Source organism: Rhamphochromis longiceps, linkage group LG14, assembly GCF_057381845.1.
Source record: "Rhamphochromis longiceps isolate RC_006_pf linkage group LG14, R_longiceps_female_GT1.1, whole genome shotgun sequence".
Classification (NCBI taxonomy): Eukaryota; Metazoa; Chordata; class Actinopteri; order Cichliformes; family Cichlidae; genus Rhamphochromis; species Rhamphochromis longiceps.
This window is the reverse complement of record NC_140570.1, coordinates 15495944-15522914: the sequence shown is the minus strand read 5'-3', so window position 1 is coordinate 15522914 and position 26971 is coordinate 15495944.

Sequence of the window (26971 nt, the reverse complement as noted above, 5' to 3'; positions counted from 1 at the left end):
AGTTCACGTTGACGTCTTTTTCAATGTGGGAAGTGTTAAGAACAGCTGATCGGATCGGCAAAGCGTGTTTCTGGAATATTATGTTTTTGTTCCTGCAAGCTCTTTTTATGCAATTTTTGCAAAGCTATATGTGGAAGGAAACCGTGACCGAGGACAAGCTGATGGCATAAGATGTAAGTACAACTCCTCTGGTTTCATATGGAAAAAAATTTATTGTGCTAGCTTAGCGTTCAGGTTCTACAGGGATTTAAAAATAGTTACACAGAACGAGCATGCTGCTCTGACCGGCTTTAAAGGTTTAACAATAACAATGTATTGAATAATGACTTTAAAAAATAATATAAAATAGTGTGCAAATACTGATAACAGTGCAAATGTTTGCAATATAAGAAATAAATGAAAAATGTGAACTTTGCAGTGTTGCTCTGTGGTGCAGCTACGACACCATAGCAAAGTTTACACACTGTGTCTACTTGATCCACGTCTGACTCCGCGAAGCCATAATGTTTCCACACCACTTAAGTTTTTTTTTTTTTACCTCTCTTTTCAACCAACGGCAGTCCACTCCTCTCCAAATAACTTCTGCTTAGCTTTCCGAGCTTCCCTCGGGTCCTCTTAATTGTTGTGACGCGTGTTCGAAATGCAGAGCAGTGCGCTTGATTTGCCACATGGAGCAGCGCGAGAGTAAAGCATGAGGGAGGGGCTAATAATCGGCTCAGTCATTTTTAATGATCGTTGAAAGCCCAGATCGTAATCGTGATTAAAATTCGATTAATTGAGCAGCCCTACCGGAAGTTAAAGGGAGAAAACTACAAAAGAAGAAAAGATCATTGTGTGAGTTTGAACTGAACTCCCACAGCCGCAAGACTTTCCAGTGGTCATGTTATAAATGATGACTTTGATCTTTTTTACCCATAGTCACTGCTCTATCCGTATCTATCTGCTACCTTCTGGACATACTGTTTTTTAGGTATCAGTGTTATCCTCATACTTTTGCTGAGTCTAAAGAGGAAGAGCAAAACTTAACTCTAACATTCTGTTACATAAATGCTAAATGTTCTTACCAGGGTTGCTAAGGTCAACCTTGGTTAATTCAACATTACCTTGGAAATGTTTTGAAGCACCACTCATAACTTTCTGTTTTTCTAGGAAATTGGGAATTTGCAATGAGTTACTAAAAGATTTACTGAAACATGGAAATGGAAATACACTGTATAGGGCAAAAACAGAAGTAAGTAGACTTCATCAGTCTTCAGGAATTGACTGTGTGCACGTTAGCATATGCTACTTCCGGTGCGGAAACTCCTGTGGGGAGCTTTGTTTCCGGTGTCCTATTCGCGCCCTGTTTACGGTCCAAAACAAGTTAAGCAAATGAATGAATCAAGCGGCGATTAACATTTCTATAGATGTCTTGGGCATTTACCCAATATGTCTGTAAATGATGTTTATCGACTTTATATTTCTCAGCTGTCCCTCGTTTATCGCAGGTGTTATGTTCTAAAAATAACCAGCGATAGGTGAAATCAAGTAGCCAATTTTATTTTTTGACGGTGCAAAATGTTTCGTGGACATCGTGGACATACAGTACTGCACTTCAAAGTCACACTGCTAGCGATGAGGACGCAGGACACAATGTGACGTAAAAAAAATAAATAAGCATGCAAACTTGCACTAAAAAATCCGCGAAACAGCGAGGTGAAAGGTGAACCGCGTGTGAATGTGTGTGTGAATGGGTGGATGACTGGATATGTAAAGCGCTTTGGGGTCCTTAGGGACTAGTAAAGCGCTATATAAATACAGGCCATTTATAGCAAGGGACCACTGTAATTTTTAAGGTAAGTCACAACATACCCCCTTCGTACATACTAATGTATAGAAACCCTTACCAGCAATCATTCATTTTTTGTGTGGCTTTTTTCACAGTTTGTTAACATGCTGTGTAGGTGTGTACTTGACTAGCTGATATCAACATAATGGGGGAAACATCTGTTTTGACTATTCTTCACCTGTAGTTTGAATGCTGAACATTTGCCTGTTTAAATCATAAGACCAGTCACTATACAGAGATGTGCTTCTGAATGTGGACGATGTGTCTTCTGCTGCAGTAATGCAGTTCTGCTTGTGTTGAGTGATGTAAACAACTGATCGATCTAAACTCTTTAAATGTCAAAATTGATCATTCGATTTTTTATGACACAACAGTGGTGAGTGTTCCCACCTTCTGCTCTTTGTAACTTAACGCGATCTTTCCGTTTTCGAGTTTTGGACATGATTTTGGAGTATATCTTTGATTGACCGCAAAGTAAAGCTACCGGAAATGTACAACCCCACATCCGGTCTCAAACCAGGAAGTTAGCATTTTCTCGTGCACAGGGTCAATAGTTCCTCAGGTTTCTCTTCTTCAGACATTTGCTGCCTTTTTTTCTTTTCTCTATGAAATGTTCTGGGCTCTGGTGAGGCCAATCCATGACTAATAGTCTTCCATTTTACTGCATTCACAGTGTGTTTGGGATCATTGTCATGGTGAAAAATTAAGCTGTTGCTAATCACATGCTTTCCAGATAGTACTGCATGGTTGATCATAATGGCACTTTCTGACAAGAAGAACACCACTGGTTAAAATACAACACCAAACCATGACAGAGCATCCACCGTGTTTTACAGATGGCGTGGCAACTCTCTCCTGACCTCCTCAACTTGACAATGATATGAAACAAAAAATGTGAAACCGTATTTATCACTCCATAAGACCTGTTACTGCTGATTCTCAGTCTGATTCTTGAGTAATTTAGCATACCTCAGCCTTTTCTCCCAGTTTAAAATGTCATAAGAATTCCTCTTTGAAAACCACACTTTCGCTGACATCATTTCTGTTTAGGCTTCAGTGAACAGTAGATGCAGCTTGAGAGATGCATCTAGCTACACACTGCACACAATGTCAATATATGGTAAGTTTTCAGCAAATAGCTCTTTGTAAATCACCTTGTTTGTATAAAAGTACTGTTTTCCGTCTGTCAAACCGTGTCATCTTTGGCAATTTTTATAAAATCAACAAAAGAAATGGCAGCCAAGTATGTGTTTGATAGATGTCTATTAAGAAACTGCTTAAAGATTCAATCTTTAAAATTGCTTCTTTGTTAAGTTGACTCACTCTGAAAATGTTCCGGTACAAGGATTGGACTGAAAATGAGTGAAAAGGCAGCTAAAGAAAAACTTTGGAAGACCTTTAGAAAGCCTGGAGAACTACCGCTTAAGACCACTTTCAAAAAATGCCCATAAAATCTGGTTCATTGGAAGCAAAATATATAGAAATAAGGGGTAGCTCAAGACTTTTGCACAGTTCTGTACATTGAGGAGTCAGGAGCTTTTTTTTCGGGAGTACATATATCTTAATATCAGTTGATACGCTCACAGATTAACCTGCCTGATAGGTGGTGATGTGTGCAAGCCCACCAAAAATGGAAAACCGGAGAGATAAGCAGAAATTTCACATTACATCTCCCCTACTAAGCATCTCCCCGTTATTCATCCTTTCACTTTATGGACTTCTCAGCTCTTGTCTCTTCCCTCATCCTAATGTTACAACTCATACTCCTGTTCATAATTAGGTCCCCTGACACTTTCCTCACTGTCCAGCTGTAAGGGTGTGCTTGTATCCTTGTGCTTGTGACGCTGATAAGGAACATACTCCATTTATCATATCACAGGTATGAGTCCCCGATGAATTGAGAGTTAAAATGTCCCTTCTTCCAAGTGTGTGCTTCAATGTGTGTGTTCGGACGTGAATGTGCGAGCAGCATTTTTCAAGCAGGGCTGTGTGTACAGCAGTTTGGTGTCTGTGCATGTGATGCACGCAGTGAGAGATGAAGCAGCAGGAGAGTTGAAGGACAGTATGTGTTCTTGAAAAAATACGTCAGTAACTAAAAGGTTCAAAAAGTAGTTTCTTTTTCTCCTCCGTGTGTGGCTCCACATGTGGCTTCATCCCTAGCCTGTGGAGGGCAGTGTGACCCCAATAATTCTGATGACACCCGAGAATTATAGAATAAAATCAAACTATATGGTAGAGAAATACCCTTTTACTGCTAGCTTTCTAATGCTTCTCACAAGTAGTAGCAGGTTTTGCTGTTGCCATTTTCTTAAATGCTCCTTAGCTCAAGGTTGGCAACTTGCACTTTAAAGTGTAATTATGGTACAAGGGACATACTACACAAAACTATTATCTGATTCAAAACATAGTATAGTAAAGCATTTGGCCACCTAGGACAGCTCAAAAGACGCACTGGTAAAGTAACAGATATTTTCCTGGGTATTTTATTTTTCCAGCTGAAGATACTCTTTCAAGCCCCATGTTGATCTTATCCTCTTGTGTTCCTCTGACGAAAAAAAAACCTACCATGAGAAGTTGTTTAATAGATGTGTGAAATATTGCCACTGCATTTCATCAGTGCCACATGTCAGAAGCCATACAAGCAGACTCTGCAGAGTTGTTCAACTTAAGAATCAAGTGCTTCTTATTCACAGAAGTGTCATGTCCTCTAGCTTCAGCTGTGCTTTTGCAGTTGACAAAGTATATATATTGTAACGTTCACAAGAACCAGACGGTTGGGTCTCAGTTTGTCCGTTTATTCGGCACATAAGCAAGCGGGTTGCTAACTCAGGGGAGAGCGCCCTCGTGCTACACCTCTCTTCAGCCTGGCACCCACACAACACAGAACCCAGGTCCCCCCTCCCCTTCCTCCACACCACCCTCCCTACTTCCTGCAGCACAACCAAACATGAATCTTAAAGGAACAACAACAGTGTGCAAAGATAACCAACATGTACAATAACACTTAACCATCGTTACACTGCCCCCCCAGCAATAAGTTCCTCGTCCCCGAGGGAACGACACAGTCTCTGAGGCGGGGTGGTAGCCTACGTTCCCTCCTTGACCTCCTGAGCCCCTGAGGTGGGCGCGGAGCGTCGGGGCTTTGGGGTGAAGAGTCCGAGGGAGGGGAACGCAGCCCCGGTCGGGGGCCCCTCTGAGCAGGGTCATGGACGCTCTGTACACGTCCCTCTGGAAAGGAGGGGAGGGACTGCCCTCTGTAGGGGGCCATCCGGTCTCTGTGCAGCGCTACTATCCTCCCCCTAGGAGGCAACTGCACCCTGTAAACAACCTCCCCCACTCGCTCTAGGACGCTGCAAGGCCCCACCCAGCTGCTATCCAGTTTAGGACACCGTCCCTTCTTTCTCTTTGGGCTGTAGACCCACACCAGCTCCCCAGCACGGAAGTGCCTCCCCTTAGTGGTGATGTCATAATTCCTCTTTTGGCGCAGGCCTGCCTTCGCCAGCTGCTCCCGGGCGTAGGAATGTGCAGAATCCAGCCGGTCCTGCAGCTTCCTTGCGTAGTCCCGGCCTGGTGGTGCTTCTGGCGCGTCCGGGGGCTTCCCAAAAGCCAACTCTGCAGGAGTTCTCAGCTCTCTCCCTAACATGAGCAGGGCAGGCGTACATTGGGTGGAGTCTTGCACTGCCGACCTGTAGGCCATGAGGATAAGGGGAAGATGGTAGTCCCAGTCCCGTTGGTGTTCTGAGGTAAGGATGGCTAGCTGCTGGGCCAGCGTCCTGTTAAACCTTTCCACCAGTCCATCGCTTTGGGGGTGAAGTGGGGTGGTGCGGGTCTTCTTAATCCCAAGGCGGTCACACATGGCAGCAAATACCTTGGACTCAAAGTTACGCCCCTGGTCACTGTGGAGGGTCTCTGCTGTTCCAAAGCGGCTGAACATCCCCTCCACTAATACATCAGCGACAGTCTCAGCCTCCTGATCTGGGATGGCGTATGCTTCCGGCCACTTGGTAAAATAGTCCATGGCCACAAGAACATAGCGGTTTCCTCTGTCTGTGCGAGGAAATGGGCCCATGACGTCCACAGCTACTCGCTCCATTGGAGCCCCTGCTGGTTGCTGCTGAAGCTGAGCCCGGGACTGGTCCTGTGGCCCTTTGTGTGAGGAACATGCATCACAGCTGCGGCAAAAGTCCTCCACATCCCTCCGCTGTTGACCCCAGTAATAGCCCTGGCGGAGGCGGCGGAGAGTCTTAGAGACCCCAAAGTGGCCGGAGCCAGTGCTCCCATGGCAGGCTTCCAGCACCGCTGACCTCAGCGACCTTGGCACCACAACCTGCCACCTCTCCTCCCCCGTGGCAGGATCCTTCCAGGCACGCTCCAACACCCCCTCCTTCAGCCTGAGAGCTGCAAACTTGGCCCATAGCCCCCTGGTACAGATGGAAAACCCAGTGACCTCATCCCAAAGGGGTTGCTCCCCCTTCTCCAGCCACTGCAGGACCGGCAGCAGGTCTGTGTCTTGTTCCTGCCGTGCCCTCCACTCCGCTGCATCCACCACCAGAAGAGCCCTGCAGGCGAGCTGTGCTGCTCCGTCTATTGTCGTGAGTTCCCGCTCTATTTCCTCTCGCTTCTCACAGTAACGGCAGCCAGCTGCAGCACATGGGCGGCGAGAGAGGGCGTCTGCGTTAGAATGGTGCGTCCCTGCTCTGTGCTCCACAGTGAAATTGAAGGCTTGGAGCTCCTCCAGCCAGCGAGCCACCTGCCCCTCTGGCTCCCTGAAAGACATCAGCCACTGAAGGGCAGCATGATCAGTTCTGATAACAAATGCTGTGCCGCACAGGTAGTACTTAAAGTGTCTCACCCCTGCCACCACAGCCAGCAGCTCTCGTCGTGTGACACAGTAGCGCCGCTCACTCCTGTTCAGGACCCGACTGAAGTACGCCACCACCTTCTCACCTTCCGGCCCAACCTGCGACAACACAGCTCCCAGCCCCACATTACTTGCGTCAGTGTCCAGGACAAAAGGCAGGGTGGGGTCAGGGGGGGCGAGGACTGGGGACTCTGTCAGCGATTTGCGGAGGGTGTTGAACGCCTGCTGACAGTCCTGGGTCCAGATGAAGTCACGGTCCTTCTGCAGCAGGTGGAAGAGTGGTGCGGCTATGGAGGAAAAGCCCTTCACAAACCTCCTGTAATAAGACGCCAGTCCTAGGAAGCTTTTGAGCTGTTTCTGGTCTGCTGGTGTGGGCCACTCGGTAATGGTGTGAATTTTTTCCTCCAAAGTGCTGATGCCCTCACGACCCAGCTTGTGGCCCAGAAACTCCACCTCCCTCCTCATGAAGTGGCACTTGTCGGGATGCAGCTTCAGGCCTGCAGCCGCCACCCTCTCCAACACTTGTCTCAGGGCATCCAGGGCAGCATCAAAGGAGCTCCCGTGCACTAGAAGATCATCCAGGTAAACCAGACACCGTTGCCGTGGGACGCCAGCCAGCACACTGTCCATAAGCCTCTCGAAGGTCGCAGGAGCGTTGCAAAGACCAAAGCTCAGGACTTTGAACTGCCATAGTCCCCTGTTAGTGCAGAAGGCTGTCTTCGGTCTGGATTCCGGGGACAGTGGCACCTGCCAGTAGCCACTCCGCAGGTCCAGGGTGGAGAACCAGGAGGACCCGGCTACTAAGTCGAGAGACTCATCAATCCTGGGAAGGGGGTAAGAGTCCTTCTTCGTCACTTTGTTGAGTGGTCTGTAGTCCACACAGAAACGCATCCTAGGACTTTTTTTCTTAGGCACCATCACCACCGCGGAGGCCCACGGGCTATCAGATGGCTCTATGATGCCCGCCTTCATCATTTCACACAACTCTCTGTCTGCAGCCTCCTGATGAGCCAGGGGCAGGCGGCGGGGGCGCACTTTAATAGGCTGGGCATCCCCGGTCTCAATGACGTGCTCTACCAAGTGTGTCAAGCCAACATCACTTTCTTTCAGGGCAAAAATGTCACTAAACTCTTTTAGTACCTGCCATAGACTCTCTTGCTGCTGTGGAGTCAGCCCCTCACAGTTCTTTGACCAGATACTCCTCACTGCTGAGAGCCTCTCCTCCTCCTCCGCTCGCTGTTCTGCTGGCGGGTCTGCAGGGGTCTCTGCGGTGGAGGTGGACGCCGCGGCAGATGCTGTGCAGACCGGGGGGGGAATAAGCGGCACCTTCTTCCCATCAGGGAGTGCGAGGAAGCCTTTGCCTAAGTCCAGTACACCACCAATGGCTCGTAAAAAATCCAGCCCAAGGATGCAGGCGTCCTGCACGTCAGCCACCCAGGCAGCATAAGACACACCGAGGTCCCCCACCTTGAACTGGAACACTCCCCTCCCTCTCATTGGGGCCAGATCACCGGTCACAGTCTTAAGTTGCACATTAGTCGGTTGCACAGCAGCTCCGGGTGGGACAACATCGGGTCGGACCAGCGTTGCATTGGACCCCGTGTCCAGCAGGGCCGTACAGGACACCCCCGCAATCGTCACTGGAACATGGCAAAAGCCGCCAACCTGGGTCCAGCCCACAGCGATGGCCGCACCAGGTGGGGGTGGCGGTGGAGTGGGGATGTCGTTCTCCCAGGCCCGTGTACTCCCGCCTACACGGGCCCATGGGCGTTTCCCTGAACCGCTGCAAGCTTGGGGCACTGCCTGATGAGGTGTCCGACTTGTCCACATCCCCAGCAGCTCTGCGGTCGGCGGTGTGGGCCAGCCCGAGGGGAAGGCGACTGCAGCGAAGCCGCCTGCACCAAACTGCACAGGCCCGCTGGCGTCTCCGTCTGTTCCACAGGTGCTGACACAGCCCTCACCACGTGTGCGTCATCAGCGCCCCCAGAGGATCCCGCAAGCATCTCCCTCTCCAACGCTAGCTCCAGGGCTGCACTGAGTGTGGCCGGCCGAGCAAGCTGAGTTTGCATACGGAGCTCTTTAGGGCTCAGGGCCTGCAGGAACTGGTCCCGAGCTAACTCCGCCTGCACTGATGGTGGCATGCTGTCATACGCCCTCCGGCAAAGGCACTCGACTTCATGGGCCAAAATGCGGAGGGGCTCACCTGGCAATCTGCGTCTGTTGTGGAACTCCGACCTCAGCAGCACTGGTTGGTTATACTGCCCGAAGCGCCTCTGAAGTGCTCCGACCAGAGCATTATAATCTCCCCTCTGCTCCTCGGTTAGCAGCAGCAGGCATGCAGCTGCATCCTCACACAGGCACAAAGCCAACTGGAGAGCTTTATGTTCCTCAGACCAGCCAGCTGCAACAGCTAACAGCTCGAACTGTGCGATAAACACTTCCCATGGCGTCTTGCCGCTGAACTTAGGCGTTTTTATATGCGCTGCAGCTTGCTGGGCGCCGCCATGTTTGTTTACATCACGTGACGGCGCGCCAAGCGAGGTCGACTCCTTCCCGCCGGAATCGCGGCCGCTGTGCGAACAGTTCCCGAGCCTAGTCAAACCTGGAGAAAATCCAGCCTCGGCAGACAGCCGCAGCGCCGTTTCCCTCACTCCATGGGCGGGCGAGCGCGGACGAACCTCCCTCTCCTCCGTCTCCTTCTTAATCCTGCCCGGCAACATCCTCGTCTCGTAACGGCAAGCGTCGCCAGCAACAGGGTGTCGGGCGTTCTGGGGTTCTTTTTTCTTTCTTCACTTCTGACACCAATGTAACGTTCACAAGAACCAGACGGTTGGGTCTCAGTTTGTCCGTTTATTCGGCACATAAGCAAGCGGGTTGCTAACTCAGGGGAGAGCGCCCTCGTGCTACACCTCTCTTCAGCCTGGCACCCACACAACACAGAACCCAGGTCCCCCCTCCCCTTCCTCCACACCACCCTCCCTACTTCCTGCAGCACAACCAAACATGAATCTTAAAGGAACAACAACAGTGTGCAAAGATAACCAACATGTACAATAACACTTAACCATCGTTACAATATATATATATATATATATGTATCTGTGATGCACAGGTTACTGTAGTATGTGAACTCCAACCCCCCCCCCCCCCCCAAAAAACAAAAACAAAAAAACAAAACAAAAAAACCAAACAAAAAAAAAACAACCTACTTTTCTTTTCAATCTTTTTTTACAACTTATAGAAGTGGTCCTCTTCATCTACTTTATATATATACTTTATATCACAAGTGAAAATGTTTTTATGCTTTTACTTTCAACCATGAACCTGCTCCAGGTTGGGTCATAATCCCGTTGTGCTCTTGTACAGCTCCTCATAGCTTGAGAATGCACATGAATGCATCAACTCTAAATAGTGAATCTTACTGGGTGATGGAGAGAGCAACAGTAGCTGTTCTGCCTTGAGGCAAACAGACCATGTTTTCTGAACAGTGTACAGATTGGACTCACCCTGGCTGGATACCTCATGTTCACTGGAAGCTTCCCTCTGGATATGATGTTGGCCACTGTGTTTCCAAGACTTGGAATCTGTATCATATATTTTGCACTCATTTGTCATGAGTGAATGCCATATTATGTCAAGGAATCCCATACCTACTTCTGTAGGTCTAGTACAGCATTTCAAAGACAGCAGATGGTGGTAAATAAATTACAGCCTAGATGCTGCCCAGCAGCATGTCTTTCTCCTGGTTCTCCTCCTCATGATTGTCAGCATTAGAGGAAGTGAGAGGCAGCAGACTGTGACTGTCCACAGTCTTGAAATCGTTAGGTAAAGTTTTGTGTTGCTTGTCTGCTGAAGAAATGTGAATGACATATAGGATTAGAACAGTGCATGCAGGATATATACCTAAAGGCCTTATGATTTAGGGACTATGAAAACCATTTTATTATTTTTTGGAGATTCAAAAATTGAGTCCTAATGATTTGACAGCTTTGGAAGGGAGTAAAACAGTTAACGTACCCAGCAGCAGCAAAAATGCTGTATATTTTCAATTGGCCAGAGGGGAATAAAATACAGCGACTAAGGGAAGGAAAAACAAGAAGAGGAAGAAATCACCTAATGCTATTTTGATATGCCCCTATAATATACTTTGTGCCCCTTGGGGGAAAACCTTTGTGATTGCTTCATTGCTCTTTTAAATCCCCTCCATTACTGTGTGTGCATTTCAAATGCTGCTCTACAAAGTACACTACTTCTGCAAGCCCTAAAGCCTTAGGGCTAGAACTATTGCCATACTAACTGGGGATTATAGGCTTGCATTTGCCATTTACTCCTTGTTATTGGTCTTCGGTGAATAGCTCCATTTCCTATGTATGAGAATGCTCTGACTGTCCAGGACTGAGCTGAAATCTCCATGCATAGTGATGCATTGGACAGCATGCTGAATTATTGATCGGTTCCCATGGATGATGATGATGATGATGATGAGACTTTGTAGCTTGCCGGGTTAGCTCAGGGGCAGATGCTTTGATTAAGAAGAGTACCCCTCTTCTCCTGCTGAGAGAGAGAAATGGAAACAGAGAGTGGGAGAGATGGGGATAGTAAAAATCTAATACATTCATCAGCGAACAACAACTCTCCAAAACATTTGGACAAAGAGAGAGAAAGGATGGAAAGAAAAAGAGAGTCAGGGGAGGATGCACACATAAAGGGGAGGATAAAAACTGTGAAAAGCCTGATGAAAGAATAAAGAGGCAGGAACTAAAGGGGGAAATATGAAGCATACAAATGTGAAAACCCTGCTGTCAAGACAGTAACTGTTTTACAGTCTGTGGGAAACTACTCTGTTCGTTCAGCCCAGCACTGCCTGAGCTCACTGTAAGCAGGTTCAGTCATTTTATCTCTACATTAACGTTGCAGCACTACTACAGAATGCTGTTCAATTTTTACATTGTGCTTTCTTTCTGCTGTGCAGAAACACTTTGTATGCGCTCTGAAATCCCAACCTAAGAAATTATTAGTAGCTGCTGGTTCCTCAGTCGCCTCATTCCTTTTAAAGCAATGTGTGTCAGCTTGTTTTGTACTTCTGTTTCAAATGTGACATTGTGCGCACATTGCTTAACATTGTATTGGGTGCGACACAATCACCAGTTGCTAGGGGAAAGTGTGTCTTCCCTGACTGGTTGGCATTGGTTCGTGGAGGTTTCTGGCTGTTGAATGACAAAATCCTTCCTGTGATTGCTTTGGTTGCTAGGAGATTGCCTGTAGTTTTTCATGGTTATTGGCAAATACTCGCTAACTACTATAACCAAGTGGTTGTGAGACCTGAAAAGGTGTGACACAAAGCAGAAATGGAAAAGGTTTGCCTTCAAAATAAAAATTGCATCTAACACATTTCTAATGGCATAACTTTTACTTTGAAGGCAAATGGTTTCCATTTTTCAGTTTTCACCACACCTTTTGACGTTTTCACTATACCTCAGAGAATAGTGGGCCAGTGTTTGTTGACAAATCCATCCATCACTACTACTTCAATGATCACCACAGCAATATGCTACCATCAAAAGCAAACACTTGCTAGCTAGCCAGTAATACATATTTTTCTCTAGCCACAGGTTGTTTCCAGGGGGTCACTGCCCTGTCAAAGGCCTGCCAAGCAGAGCTTCTCAAGGGAACAAACACAGCATCTGGTGATGTCGAAGGTTTGTATACTTACTGCAAAGCAGTTTTATTCAAGTATTAAAAACAATCATAAATTTAAAGTTATATTAGTTTGTCCAGTTACCTTTTACTCACATATTGATTGGTTTTCTGATTTGCAACTACAAAAAAGTTTTTGACCTAATTGCATTATCTTAAATAGGCACAGGCTACATGCATTTGATGAAGCATTCACACTGTAGCATTAAATATTATTGAAAATGTCAGGCAAATGGCTTAAATTGGCTACTGAAACTTGTAAACATGAAGAGGAAGTCGTACACATAAATAGAAGTATAATACATTAAACAGTGCAACTGCAAACTGAAGCGCATTAGTGTTGATGGACTGAGTTAATTAATGTTTCTGTATCAGGTACATGTGTTAGCACAGCTAACAGGTGTCTAAACAAATTCATTTAAAAGTGCTTTTTATACAGCCCTGATTTAGTCTGCTATGTAATTTTCTAATATCGTTTAACATTGAAAAGAGAAAAATGTATGCACCTTAATTTGACCACTTTATGGGGTTCTAATGTATAATTTAACGTCTTAAAACTACTGACACACTCACCAAATACAAAATATAGCCCATTAACCATCATTTCACACCCATTTCACTTAAACTCATTCAGCCTGGAAATTATAGTGAAGTGTAGCACACCATTCTCAGACTAAAGATGTGGGGATGTATGTCTGTTTATTTGCTTTTAATGCAAACACATTATTTTTCAGACTGCAGTTCAAGTGATAATGGGATGTGTGTTGATCGGTCTGCAGTATTGACGACTCTGTTTGATAAGTTTATGAAAATACAACTGACAAACAGGAATATGTTTATATTTAAAAATACCAAAGCTCTACTGGTGAAAACTGACCATATTAACAAATAAAACAAACCAAAAAAAACCTTAAGTAGACAACTCATACCATACCATACACCCTAATTTACGAATAAATTCTTTACAAATCCTACCATGTGGATTCATGGATTTTTTTTTCACATTCTGTCTCTCACAGTTGAAGTGTACCTCTGGTGCAAATTACTGACCTCTGTCATCATTTTAGGTGGGGGAACTTGCACAATCGGTGGCTGACTAAATACTTTTTTGCCCCACTGTATTTATGTTCTTTTTTGTCCTTGCTCAAATTTCATTAATTGTGACGTAATCACCCCTTATTGCTGACACTGTAGAATGGTTAATATTCCGACGTAACTTTTAGATGTGTTCTTTGATAAAGATGTATTGAAATTGCAGTGGCAGTTGACATTGTTAGTTATGTTGTTATTTTATTTAATGAATTAATTGTAATACCTGTATTGAATACAAGGGCCACATTTTGCATGTAGGTACATTATGTATCTTTTTACATAGGTTTAATAGGTCAATAATTTTCTTGATCATCACAGATATCCACTGTCATGATTCAATATTTCTGAAAGAAGGCATGTTGCACTGTAAGAGTAAAGTTATGTTAGTAACCCTCCTTGGAGACATAGCATTTTCCTGTGTACTTTGTTGCTGCTCAGCATCATTTCTTAGAACTGTGTGGTACACAGGAAATTGCATTGGAACCCATGATCATCTCTCTGCCTCAGTGATTGCCACTATGAGCTCCCAGCATGTTCCAATACAATTTCACTTTAATGATAAACTTTTTCTTTATTGGTGTCTTTATTTTCAAATCTTTATTTTCAACTCATGCAAGGTGCATGAGTTGAATCATTAAGTGACTTCCCACACTGCAAAATGCAAATTAACTCTACAAGGGTTTAGTCATTTTTTACACTGCATTTTAAATTGCAGCAACATTTAAAAAATACAATAATATCGCCCCCCTCCTATCCCCTTGAAAATTAGTGTTTTTCTAGGCTCTTAAGTTCCCAACTATCATCATTATCATCATCATCTTTATTTATAAAGCACTTTAAAACAACCACAGCTGACACAAAGTGCTGTGCATTGGAATTAAATAATAAAAACACATAAAATATAAATAAAAACCAAATAAAACAAAAAAGTATGTTTTTATAAAAACTAAGAGAAATACTAAAAGAAAACTGAGTCTCATTTAGGCCAAAAGCCAAAGAATAAACATGAGTTTTAAGATGTGTTTTAAATGTGGACAGCAAAGGAGCCTCTCTACTATGTTATAACAAATTTAGGACCTCCAATTTCGACAAATTTTTGCAATCATATTGTCATATTTTGCTCTGAGAGTGAAAGCTAACCTGTGGTTCTTCTTTCCTCCACATTTTGTGTTTTATTTTTATCTTTCTACGCCTTTTATTCATTTTAATTCTTCTCTTTCCCCTCCCCCAGATTATCACAATAGATCCATGGCCTTCCCTAAGCTTGATTCTACCAGAGGTCTCTTCCTGTTACTGTCATGTTTCGGCCGTGTGGCAGGCAGGATGAGGACCCAAATTGCAAACTCACGGACACGGGGGATAAACTCAAAATGCAGCTTTATTGCTGATAAGTGATAAACAATAACGATGATACAAAAAGCAATACAAAACTACACTAAACTGGGAAAAGCTAAAGTAACATATACTGGAAGACACGGGGAGAACCACACACGGCATGAGGGAGAACACGACGCCGAACAGAGGGAGACTCAGACAGAAATACACAGAGGGTAAACGAGGAAAGTGGGCACACACGGGGAACACAGGTGACACTGATAATCATAACGAGACAGGGCGGGGTGAACTGAACATGACATGTAGAGGCACAGAGGTTCCGACAGGAGGAGAGAGAGCACGGGGAAAACACAGACATAACGGGCTGGGGAAACATGAAACAACCACAAGGGGAGACGAGGGCTCATCAATACATAGAGGGCACACAGGGGGGAGAGAGCCATGAAGGGAAAAACACTTAGGGAACAACACAACAGGGCAACTCAGAAAACATGGCCTAAATAAGGAACAAAATACAAAAATACATGAAAACTAAGAATACTGGGCCCACATGGCCCAGGACCATGACACCACCCCCCCCTAAAGGGCTGGCTCCCGACAGCCCAAACCCGAGAAACCAAAACAAAAACAGAAAACAACCCACCCAGGGCGGGAGGCGGGGGACCAGGACGGAGGGACCAGAACGGGAAACAAAATAAACAACCGAAAACACGGGAGCACATGACCATAGTCAAAACAAAGTTCAGGGGGCCGACCCAGAGCCCACAGGCACCAGAGTCCACGGGTCCCACGGTCGGGGGGCCGACCAGGCGGGTGGCAGAGCTGGTCCGGAGGCCAGCCGCGCGGAAGCCAGCGGCGGCGGTGGAGGAGACGACGGAGCAGTTCAGGGGGCCGGCCGCGCGGAAGGCGGCGGCGGAGGAGACGACGGAGCAGTTCAGGGGGCCGGCCGCGCGGAAGGCGGCGGCGGAGGAGACGACGGAGCAGTTCAGGGGGCCGGCCGCGCGGAAGGCGGCGGCGGCTCTCCAGTGTCAGGCGTGCTGGCCATGGCCCGGTGGGCACAGGACCAGACGAAGCACAGGCTGAGGCTGGGCCAGACGAAGCACAGGCTGAGGACGCTGAGGCTGGGCCAGACGAAGCACAGGCCGGAGCTGCAGCAGACGAAGGCTCTGAGGCTGCAGCAGACGGAGGCTCTGAGGCTGCAGCGGACGGAGGCTCTGAGGCTGCAGCGGACGAAGGCTCTGAGGCTGCAGCGGACGAAGGCTCTGAGGCTGCAGCGGACGAAGGCTCTGAGGCTGCAGCGGACGAAGGCTCTGAGGCTGCAGCGGACGAAGGCTCTGAGGCTGCAGCGGACGAAGGCTCTGAGGCTGCAGCGGACGAAGGCTCTGAGGCTGGACCAGGCGTAGCAGAAGGTGGCTGGATGGGCTCCTCGGGCCCTCCAGCAGACGAGGCGTGAGGCTGAACGGGCTCCTCGGACCCTCCAGCTGACGTGGCATGAGGCTGGTGCGGTTTTCCAGAACCCCCAGCTGACGAGGAAGGAGGCTGAACGGGCCCCTCGGACCCTCCAGCGGAGACAGGAGGCTGAACGGGCCCCTCGGACCCTCCAGCTGACGTGGCATGAGGCTGGTGCGGTTCTCCAGAACCCCCAGCTGACGAGGAAGGTTGCTGAACGGGCCCCTCGGACCCTCCAGCGGAGACAGGAGGCTGAACGGGCCCCTCGGACCCTCCAGCTGACGTGGCATGAGGCTGGTGCGGTTCTCCAGAACCCCCAGCTGACGAGGAAGGTTGCTGAACGGGCCCCTCGGACCCTCCAGCGGAGACAGGAGGCTGAACGGGCCCCTCGGACCCTCCAGCTGACGAGGCTTGAGGCTGAACAGGCTCCCCGGGCCCTCCAGTGGAGACAGGTGGCTGAACGGGCCCCTCGGACCCTCCAGCTGACGAGGTAGACGGCGGCGTGGGAGCCGCGGAGTCCTGGATGAGCTCATCCGAGCTCCCAGCAGGGGCTGATGCAGAGCCAGAGAGATTTGAGACCCCTGGCTGAACGTGAAGCTGACCAGCGGACCGTACTGCTATCGGGGACTGGGCTACAGGAGCTACTGGGGCCTGCGCTACAGGCGGCACTGGAGCTACTGGGGCCTGCGCTACAGGCGGCACTGGAGCTACTGGGGCCTGCGCTACAGGCGGCACTGGAGCTACTGGGGCCTGCGCTACAGGCGGCACTGGAGCTACTGGGGCCTGCGCTACAGGCGGCACTGGAGCTACTGGGGCCTGCGCTACAGGCGGCACTGGAGCTACTGGGGACTGCACCGGGGGTGACACTGGAGCTACTGGGGACTGCACCGGGGGTGACACTGGAGCTACTGGAGACTGCACCGGGGGTGACACTGGAGCTACTGGAGACTGCACCGGGGGTGACACTGGAGCTACTGGAGACTGAACCGGGGGTGACACTGGAGCTACTGGAGACTGAACCGGGGGTGACACTGGAGCTACTGGAGACTGAACTGGGGGTGACACTGGAGACCCAGGTGACACTGGTGTACTGGGGTGAAGGCAGCGAGGATGCAGTCTCTCTCTTAAGGGAGGATCGAATGATTTAGCGATAAATCTTGACGGGAAAAGATGCCGATGCTGAAAATACCAGGCAGCGGGGGCTTCCAGGAGGGTAGCCGACTGAGCTGTGAAGGGCTGCGAGGGGGCTAACTGAACTGAGGGTGGCTGCGAGGGAGCTAACTGAACTGAGGGTGGCTGCGAGGGAGCTAACTGAACTGAGGGTGGCTGCGAGGGAGCTAACTGAACTGAGGGTGGCTGCGAGGGAGCTAACTGAACTGAGGGTGGCTGCGAGGGAGCTAACTGAACTGAGGGTGGCTGCGAGGGTGCTAACTGAACTGAGGGTGGCTGCGCAGGCGATAAGCAGCTCGCTTTGACCTCCGCCACACAAGACACAGCTCCTGAATGAACAGTCATAATGTCTGGAAAAGACACAGCGTCCTCACTCACCACAGCAGGTGAATTAGGAGTCCGAATGTCCGGCTGTGGGGTGGTGCGACGGCGGCGTGAACGCCGTTCCTTCTTGACTGCAGCTCCCGATGAACCAGACAACGGCGCTTCATGCGCGCCGGGCGGCGTCGCAGAGGCTGGTGAACTGGGTGCTGATGGAGCGGTAGATGAGAGTTCCTGGAAGCTCAGGGGACCCCCGAGAGCCAGGCGGGTTCCCCGGAAGATCTCCTCATAGTCAGGAGCTAGCCACGGCTTCCACCGGAGCTCTTCATCCAGTTGATCGCATGCTGCACGCTGCCGCTCCTCCAGGTCGAAATCCATGACCTCCCCCGCATCCTCGTGTGGCTCGTTGGAGGGCGAAACATGCCGTAGCGCGGGGCGACGGCGACGCGAACGCCGCTTCCTCTTTGAGGTGGTCGTGGATGAAACTTCGATTTCTGTGGCGACCGGCTCCTCGTCTTCTGACCACATCCGTGCCAGATAGGAAGCGGAGGACGGGTAGGTCGGTCGAGGCGGTGAGGGTGAACGACTGAGCTGCGACAGCGAAGTGGAAACCGGCGAGTGGAGGGACGGCGCCAGCGTAGAGGAGTGTGGTGCCGTGGCGAACCTCAGTGTGCCGACTTGTATGCTCACAGCAGGCGGAGGGGAGGCTGCGCGGCCACGGGGCTGTGGTGACGCAGTCCGCACACCGGACCGCTGATGCTGCCGAGGGCAGGCTGGGAGGATGGTGCGGAGGAAGTCCGAGATCAGAGGGGGTAGCGCCTCCCATAACCAGGGAAAAACCGTGACGCTTGTCCCCAACGAGGAAAGTAACTCCTCCCTCTCCTCCTCACTAGAGCTTCGGCTCCACTGGTAGCATAACGACTCCACCGCTTGTATTACGTCTCTGCCAGGAGTCGCTGGGTCCATATCGTGGTCGTGTTCTTCTGTCATGTTTCGGCCGTGTGGCAGGCAGGATGAGGACCCAAATTGCAAACTCACGGACACGGGGGATAAACTCAAAATGCAGCTTTATTGCTGATAAGTGATAAACAATAACGATGATACAAAAAGCAATACAAAACTACACTAAACTGGGAAAAGCTAAAGTAACATATACTGGAAGACACGGGGAGAACCACACACGGCATGAGGGAGAACACGACGCCGAACAGAGGGAGACTCAGACAGAAATACACAGAGGGTAAACGAGGAAAGTGGGCACACACGGGGAACACAGGTGACACTGATAATCATAACGAGACAGGGCGGGGTGAACTGAACATGACATGTAGAGGCACAGAGGTTCCGACAGGAGGAGAGAGAGCACGGGGAAAACACAGACATAACGGGCTGGGGAAACATGAAACAACCACAAGGGGAGACGAGGGCTCATCAATACATAGAGGGCACACAGGGGGGAGAGAGCCATGAAGGGAAAAACACTTAGGGAACAACACAACAGGGCAACTCAGAAAACATGGCCTAAATAAGGAACAAAATACAAAAATACATGAAAACTAAGAATACTGGGCCCACATGGCCCAGGACCATGACAGTTACCAGATGCTTGGGTTTTGGTTATCACTTGATAACAATAATAAAATACAACAGCAAATGAATGAAAATGAAATCCAAAATTAATGAATGGAAGAAATAAATTTGACTGAATAAAAATAAATAATGTTCATGATGCTTTTCGATGGTGCAGGTAAGATTTTGCCTTCAAGCGACAGAGGGGCTAAAGCTGTCCAAAGACATTTCAGTGCACACTCAACAGATGAGCAGTTGTAGAGAGCACAACTGCCTTTAATCTTTTCACTTTGATGTCAGTTGCTTCTCTTTGAATTTTGTTACTTCGTGGTTGTGATTCTATCATTTGGACTAAATCTGTCCACAGACGAGTAAACTAACAAACACCTGTCCTAAATTCAAATAACAGCACTGTGATTCTCACGCTGTCACAATTGGAGTATCCAAAGACCAGTTTAGAATATTTGCTGTTGTCCCAAAAGTATTAGTAAAATATCAGCGAACCACACCATGATGAAGAAAGGATTAACATGTATACAAACACCTCTGTCATGATTCCTGCTTGTTATCATCCCAGTGCCAGTGACTTTTGGTGACTTTCATGCTTGCTGTTAATCTTAATTGCCAAAGATTCATTTGTGGTGATACACTTTGTATTTTTAACCACACCTTTTCCAGTTAGGCCAACATGGTGCAGAATTACTATAAGAAAATCTATTTTACTTGTTTTTACAGTAAGATATAATGCCAGGTTGATAAATAGACTATAAGACTGTTTTCAGTATAAAATAGTGTCTCCCATAGTGCTGCATAGTCTGCAAGGTTCTGCATTGTGCCCTGTAATATTATTCAAATATAACTTATAACTATCAATAATTTTGATCTCTTTTAATAATCTAAATATATTAAGTAGTGTTCCACTATTATCTATGACAGCATAATATGCATCTAAAAAACGTGACCATTTTCAAAGGTTATTCTCCCCGGGGAGGTCTGAATCTGTTACATCAGGGAATTAAACAAAGTGTGTACAAAAATGTCACGGATATCATATTTTTAAACCACAATCTGAGATAAAAATAATTTGAGATAAAATAATGTGTAACAGTTACAGATACAGATCTACAATGTTATGGTGCTGCTAAGGAGTATTAACTTTTTTTTTAAAGACATATGATCTGGCATTTGCACAGACTCCATGCTGTGATTGGCTGGCTCTACAGAGTTAAGGTGGTTGTAAGAAATTCTAGTCCTCTTTCTATATCTTTCTTGCAATAGTTCTTCAACTACACTTTTCATGTGTATAATCCAAAGTGAAACTATCAGTGACTCCCTAAAGAAACTAGAAAAATTTGCATTTCCTGCGAAAATGCAGTGTGGATGCCTTAACGGCTGAAGATATCTGCTGAAAAAATTGAAAAAAAAAAAAAAAAAAAAAAAAAGATGCCCTGAGCAGGATTCGAACCTGGCCCTCCTGGTCAAAGAGCAGCTATTTAGCTCACTGAGCCAAACACTTTCTCACAAAGAAAAGGTGGAGAGATTGACAATTGTGCTAGCAGAATTTGGGCAAAAAAAAGGGGGTGAAAATTCTGCTGAAAAGAGTTCAATCAGCAGAATTTCTGCTGAAAAGAGGTGACTGAGCAGAATTCTGCTGAAAAGAGGTTTTTGCTGAAAAAGAGCTGAAAAAGTTTGGATTTGTGCTGAAAAGGGGTTAAAAAAACTGAAAATTTTGCTGAAAAGGGGTGAAAAAAATGAAATTTGTGTTGAAAAGAGTTTAAAAAAAGTTTAACTGTTAAGTGAAAGAAATGTTGCCATAAGCTGGATTTGAACCCAGGCCTCCCAGTCTGAGAACGGATGCTTATCTCACTGAGGTAAAACACAGCTCAGCCCATCATGCAAAATCAGTGACCACATTGATAATGTGTTCCATTCATTTCAATGGTCAAAAGTCATAACACACATCAGCAGAAATAGCAGAATTTTTTAAAGTTTAAACATAGCATTTCTGCTAAAACTTAGTATTTATGCTAAATAATATTTTTTTCCTGCCAAATCATAGCATTTGTGCTGGAACACAGAAAGTTCCACCAAATCATACAATTTGTACTAAAACATTATTTATGATTTAGCAGAAACATTGGGACTTGGTAGAAATACTATGATTTACATAAAATACTTTGACTTAGCAGAAGTACTACAATCTAGGAAAAAAGTACTAAAGCATAGCAGAAATTCTATCATTGAGCAGAATTACTAGGATTTAGAAGAAATACTAAGATTTGGCACAAACACTGATGTGGCTCAAGAACCTTTATTATGCAGTTATACTATGATTTGGAAGAAATACTATACTTTGGCACAAATACTATGATTTGGAAGAAATACTATGTTTTAGCACAAATACTATGATTTGGCTCAAATACTATAACTATCCTCGGTCAGAAGGAGAGGCTGACATCCAGGGATTAGATTACCACGAGGTGGAGTTTATTGCGGTCAGATGGATGGTACAGGGAGGTATGGCATACAGTAGGAGGATGTGGAGAGGTGATATGGTGTGGTTTCTATGATTAAGAACAGGGTATGCATTACAACATGCATACAGATTAAAGATTAAGAAAACTGGTAACAAATTCCTCCACTACAAATCAGTCTGATGCCACTTTTTACAGGGTTCCCGTTTACTAAGGCACTACCCAAAAGGCGCCACAAGAGGGCACTCCAACACAAGAGATGACCTATTTACACTGATGCACTTAGTAAACAGCCCCTACTTAGCCACTACATAATACAGTGATATTACAGTATACAAATTCACACAAATACTATGATTTGGCAGAAATACTATGACTGAGTAGTAATACTATAACATAACAGATTTCCTAAAAAAAACTATTAAATTGCAGTAATTCTATGACTTGGCAGAGATACTACGTTTTAGCACAAATACTATAACAACGCAGAAATACTATGACTTAGTAGTAATACTATAACATAACAGTTCAATGTTCTTGCACAAATACCACAATATGGCAGAAATACTATGTTTTAGCACAAATACTGTGATTTGGTATAAATACTATGATTTGGCACACATACTATATTCCGCAGATACACTATAACATAACAGATATTCTACAACTTAGTAGTAATACTATAACATAACAGAATTATTATTTGGGCACAAATACCACGATTTGGCAAAAATACTATGATTGGGTACAAATACTATGATTTGGCAATAATACTGCATTTTAACACAACTACTGAGATTTAATTGAAATACTATGATTTAGAAGAAATACTATTACTCCATACAAATACGATACTTTGGGACAAATACTATGTTTTGGTTCCAATACTATGATGTGCAACAAATACTATGATTTGGCACAAGTACTATGATTTAGTACAAATACTATGATTTGGCAGAAATACTATGACTTAGTAGTAATACTATAACATAACAGATTTCCTAAAAAAAACTATGAAATTGCAGTAATTCTATGACTTGGCAGATACTACGTTTTAGCACAAATACTATAACAACGCAGAAATACTATGGCTTAGTAGTAATACTATAACATAACAGTTCAATGTTCTTGCACAAATACCACAATATGGCAGAAATACTATGTTTTAGCAAAAATACTGTGATTTGGTGTAAATACTACGATTTGGCACACATACTATATTCCGCAGATACACTATAACATAACAGATATTCTACGACTTAGTAGTAATACTATAACATAACAGAATTATTAATTGGGCACAAATACCACGATTTGGCAAAAATACTATGATTGGGTACAAATACTATGATTTGGCAATAATACTGCATTTTAACACAACTACTGAGATTTGATTGAAATACTATGATTTAGAAGAAATACTATTACTCAATACAAATACGATGCTTTGGGACAAATACTATGTTTTGGTTCCAATACTATGATGTTCAACAAATACTATGATTTGGCACAAGTACTATGATTTAGTATAAATACTATGATTTGGCAGAAATACTATGCCTTAGTAGTAATACTATAACATAACAGATATACTATGGTTTTGCAGACATACTATGTTTTTGCACAAATACCATGATTTGGCACAAATGCTATGATTTAGCAGAAATACTATGATTGGGTACAAATACTATGATTTGGCAATAATACTGCGTTTTAACAACAACTACTGAGATTTGATTGAAATACTATGATTTAGAAGAAATACTATGACTCCATACAAATACGATGCTTTGGCACAAATACTATGATTTGGCAGAAATACTATGACTTAGTAGTAATACTATAACATAACAGATTTCCTAAAAAAAACTATGAAATTGCAGTAATTCTATGACTTGGCAGAGATACTACGTTTTAGTACAAATACTATAACAATGCAGAAATACTATGACTTAGTAGTAATACTATAACATAACAGTTCAATGTTCTTGCACAAATACCACAATATGGCAGAAATACTATGTTTTACCACAAATACTGTGATTTGGTATAAATACTGCGATTTGGCACACACACTATGATTTGGCAGAAATACTATGCCTTAGTAGTAATACTATAACATAACAGATATACTATGGTTTTGCAGACATACTATGTTTTTGCACAAATACCATGATTTGGCACAAATGCTATGATTTAGCAGAAATACTATGATTGGGTATAAATACTATGATTTGGCACAAGTACTATGATTTAGTACAAATACTATGATTGGGCAGAAGTACCATGTTTCAGTACAAATACTATGATTTGGCAGGAATACTCTGGTTTAGCAGAAATACTGTAATTTGGCATAAATACTATAATTTGGGATAAATACTATGATTTGGCACATATAATATATTCAGCACATATATTATAAAATAACAGAAATGTTTGGCCCCAAAACCATGATTTTGCACAAATACCATGATTTTGCAAAAATACTATGAATTGGCAGAAATACTATGATTTAGCAGAAGTACTAAGATGTAGTAGAAGTACTTTGCTTTAGCAGAAATACTATGATTGAGGAGTAATACCTAAACATAGGAGAAATATTGATACACAGACACACATACACAGACAGTAAAGGGAACAGGAGCTGTTGAGAGTCTGGGCTTGGTATATGTAGGTCAGTTAAATTAGCTGCACCTGCTGTAGTCAGCCCTTACACACGCAGGCACAGAGAGGTGTGAGTTTTCTTCAGTGTATTTCTGACATTCAGGATTCCCCTCGAACAAATGGCCATAATTTCCTAACCGTAGAGGCTAGAACGGTCATTCAGGCATCGTTTTATTCAGAAGAGATGGGGGAATCTTCAGGTCTTCATAATTCAGAGATAAAACATAAATTATTAAAGATATATGACTTGTAATACACTGTAACTGAGTAGAGGCGAAGCAAAAACTGCCTTGACTTGCGCTCAAACAACCTTTGGTAACTCTAAATCTATATGGAGCATCAAAATCATTCTTTCACCGTAAGAAACAGCAGGCTTTGGTGAACAGTCATGGAAATTTTCAGGGCTCTGTGGAAATCCATCAAAAAGATATGACGAGAGAAAAAAGTGGTTCATTTCCAGAGATTGAAATCTGATGAAATCTGAGCGAGGGACAAATTTCCTACCCTCAAACAAGTCCAACTCATTTCAGAATGGTAATAGGTGAGAAAGAAATTCTTGAATTATGAGCGTCAGGAGTGTCTGAACATATACGGGGACAAGCCTCATGTCTTAACTTCGCTTCGTTAAGGAGATATGACAATTTGAAAATGCCTCTCATTAGAGAAATCCAGCGGTGATTTTGAACAAACTCTCCATTGAGTTTATATGGAGAGTTTTCTGACTTTGTGTTACTCTGAGGAGATTTGCAAAATATCTATGAGTCCCACAACAATGATAGTGACATTTTCTGAAAGCCAGCAAAAATACCTACGTTTTGATGTATAATTTGTGGGGCTTGAGTGGAAATTGAGCGAGTAGCAAGAAGTTGTTTGGACATGAAGAGAAAATTCAAACAGTTTCACTGTCCCCTCTGAGTTAATTGCATAGCAACCATAGCAACGCATGTATTTTCTGAAAAATCACAATTTTGCAACTGAAAACTCAAAGAGGGATAAGATTAAAACGGTAGAAGATCTGAAAAAGCTGAATCATACAGGAATAGCCAAATCATTTGAGAACATTTTAAAGTTTGAATGGAGTTTCTAGGTGAAAGTATGAGGCAGTAGTTAAGTTTCAAAGACAAGAAAGTTTTAGCAGAATTGTGGAAGTTTCCCATTCATTTCAATGGGACAAATTAAAGGAAAAAAGTGTAATATTTTAAAAAGTATAATAGTAATAAACACCAAAAGTCATAGCCGGCATTAGCAGAAAGAGCAGAACAGTTTAGAGTTTGAACGGTGAAAATAGCACAAAAATTGTGGAAGTAGATCCACGGCAAAAAGTGTACGGAAACACCCGGAATAATAATAAAGAAGAAAGAGAAACAGGATCTCAATAGTGTGGATGCCTATTAAGGCATCCACACAATTACTGAAAATGTGTGCAGTTATCCCTTTTTTTTTTTTAAAAGAACTTATCGTCCCCTTTTCCTCTGTGGCTCCCTTCCTGTGTGGCTCTTTGAAACAACTATAAACACGTTTGATTTTTGATGTCTGCACAACATCTTAGGAACTACTTCTGAGGGACCATAAACCTGGCCCTCGCAGGAAAGTCTCTCCAGAGACTGTTACAAGTGATATCCTCTATTAGTCTGTATAGCTGTATAACCTGTGCAACAAATTCAAATTCAAATTTTATTTTTCACGTACACAGTCATACACAGTACGATATGTAGTGAAATGCTTGGACAACTGCTCGTGACCTAAAGAAAACAAAAAAGGAAAGGCTATGAATAAGATAGGAAATAAATATGAAAAATTAAAAAGGGTAAATTTAACTAGGAAGGAATAAAATATAAATTAAGGTTAAAAATGAAATAACTGTACAACACAAATTAGAATGAAGGGTAAATTTAACTGGGAAGAATAAGATAAAATATATAAATTAAAGTTGAAAATAAAATAACTGTACAACAAAATACACAATACACAATATAGAACTATATAAGAATGTATGAAGAAATCTAAATATAAATAAATATATACACAATAACAGCAGTGTGGTTCATTGATGTATATATGTTTTTTCACCAGTGAAGCCTTATGGCACAAAGGAGTAAATGAAAGCGGGGTATGGATTTACCTGTTAGTAAAATATGTTTCAAATTGATTTACTGTTCATTTCAAAAATACAGCAAAATTCTTGCACAGAACACATATGACCATACTCTAGTGTGCATCCTGCTTCTATCGTTTCACCTCTCAAACTTTAAAGTTTTAAACTCCAAGCTATATATGCATACTAAATAAACTGTCTACCGGAACTACTAGCTGGAGACCACAGAAAAAAAAAATACTATGACCATATGCAATGAGCTTGTGATCTTGCTGCCTTTGTAATCATTGCTTCAAAGATGGGGTCCAGGTCTGTGACTGTCACTTTCAAAGCAACTTTGATGCATCAAAACGGCATTAAGCAATTGGCGCTTTCGAGAGTACGTTTGCTGATAGTAGGGCCATGTGATTCAGCTA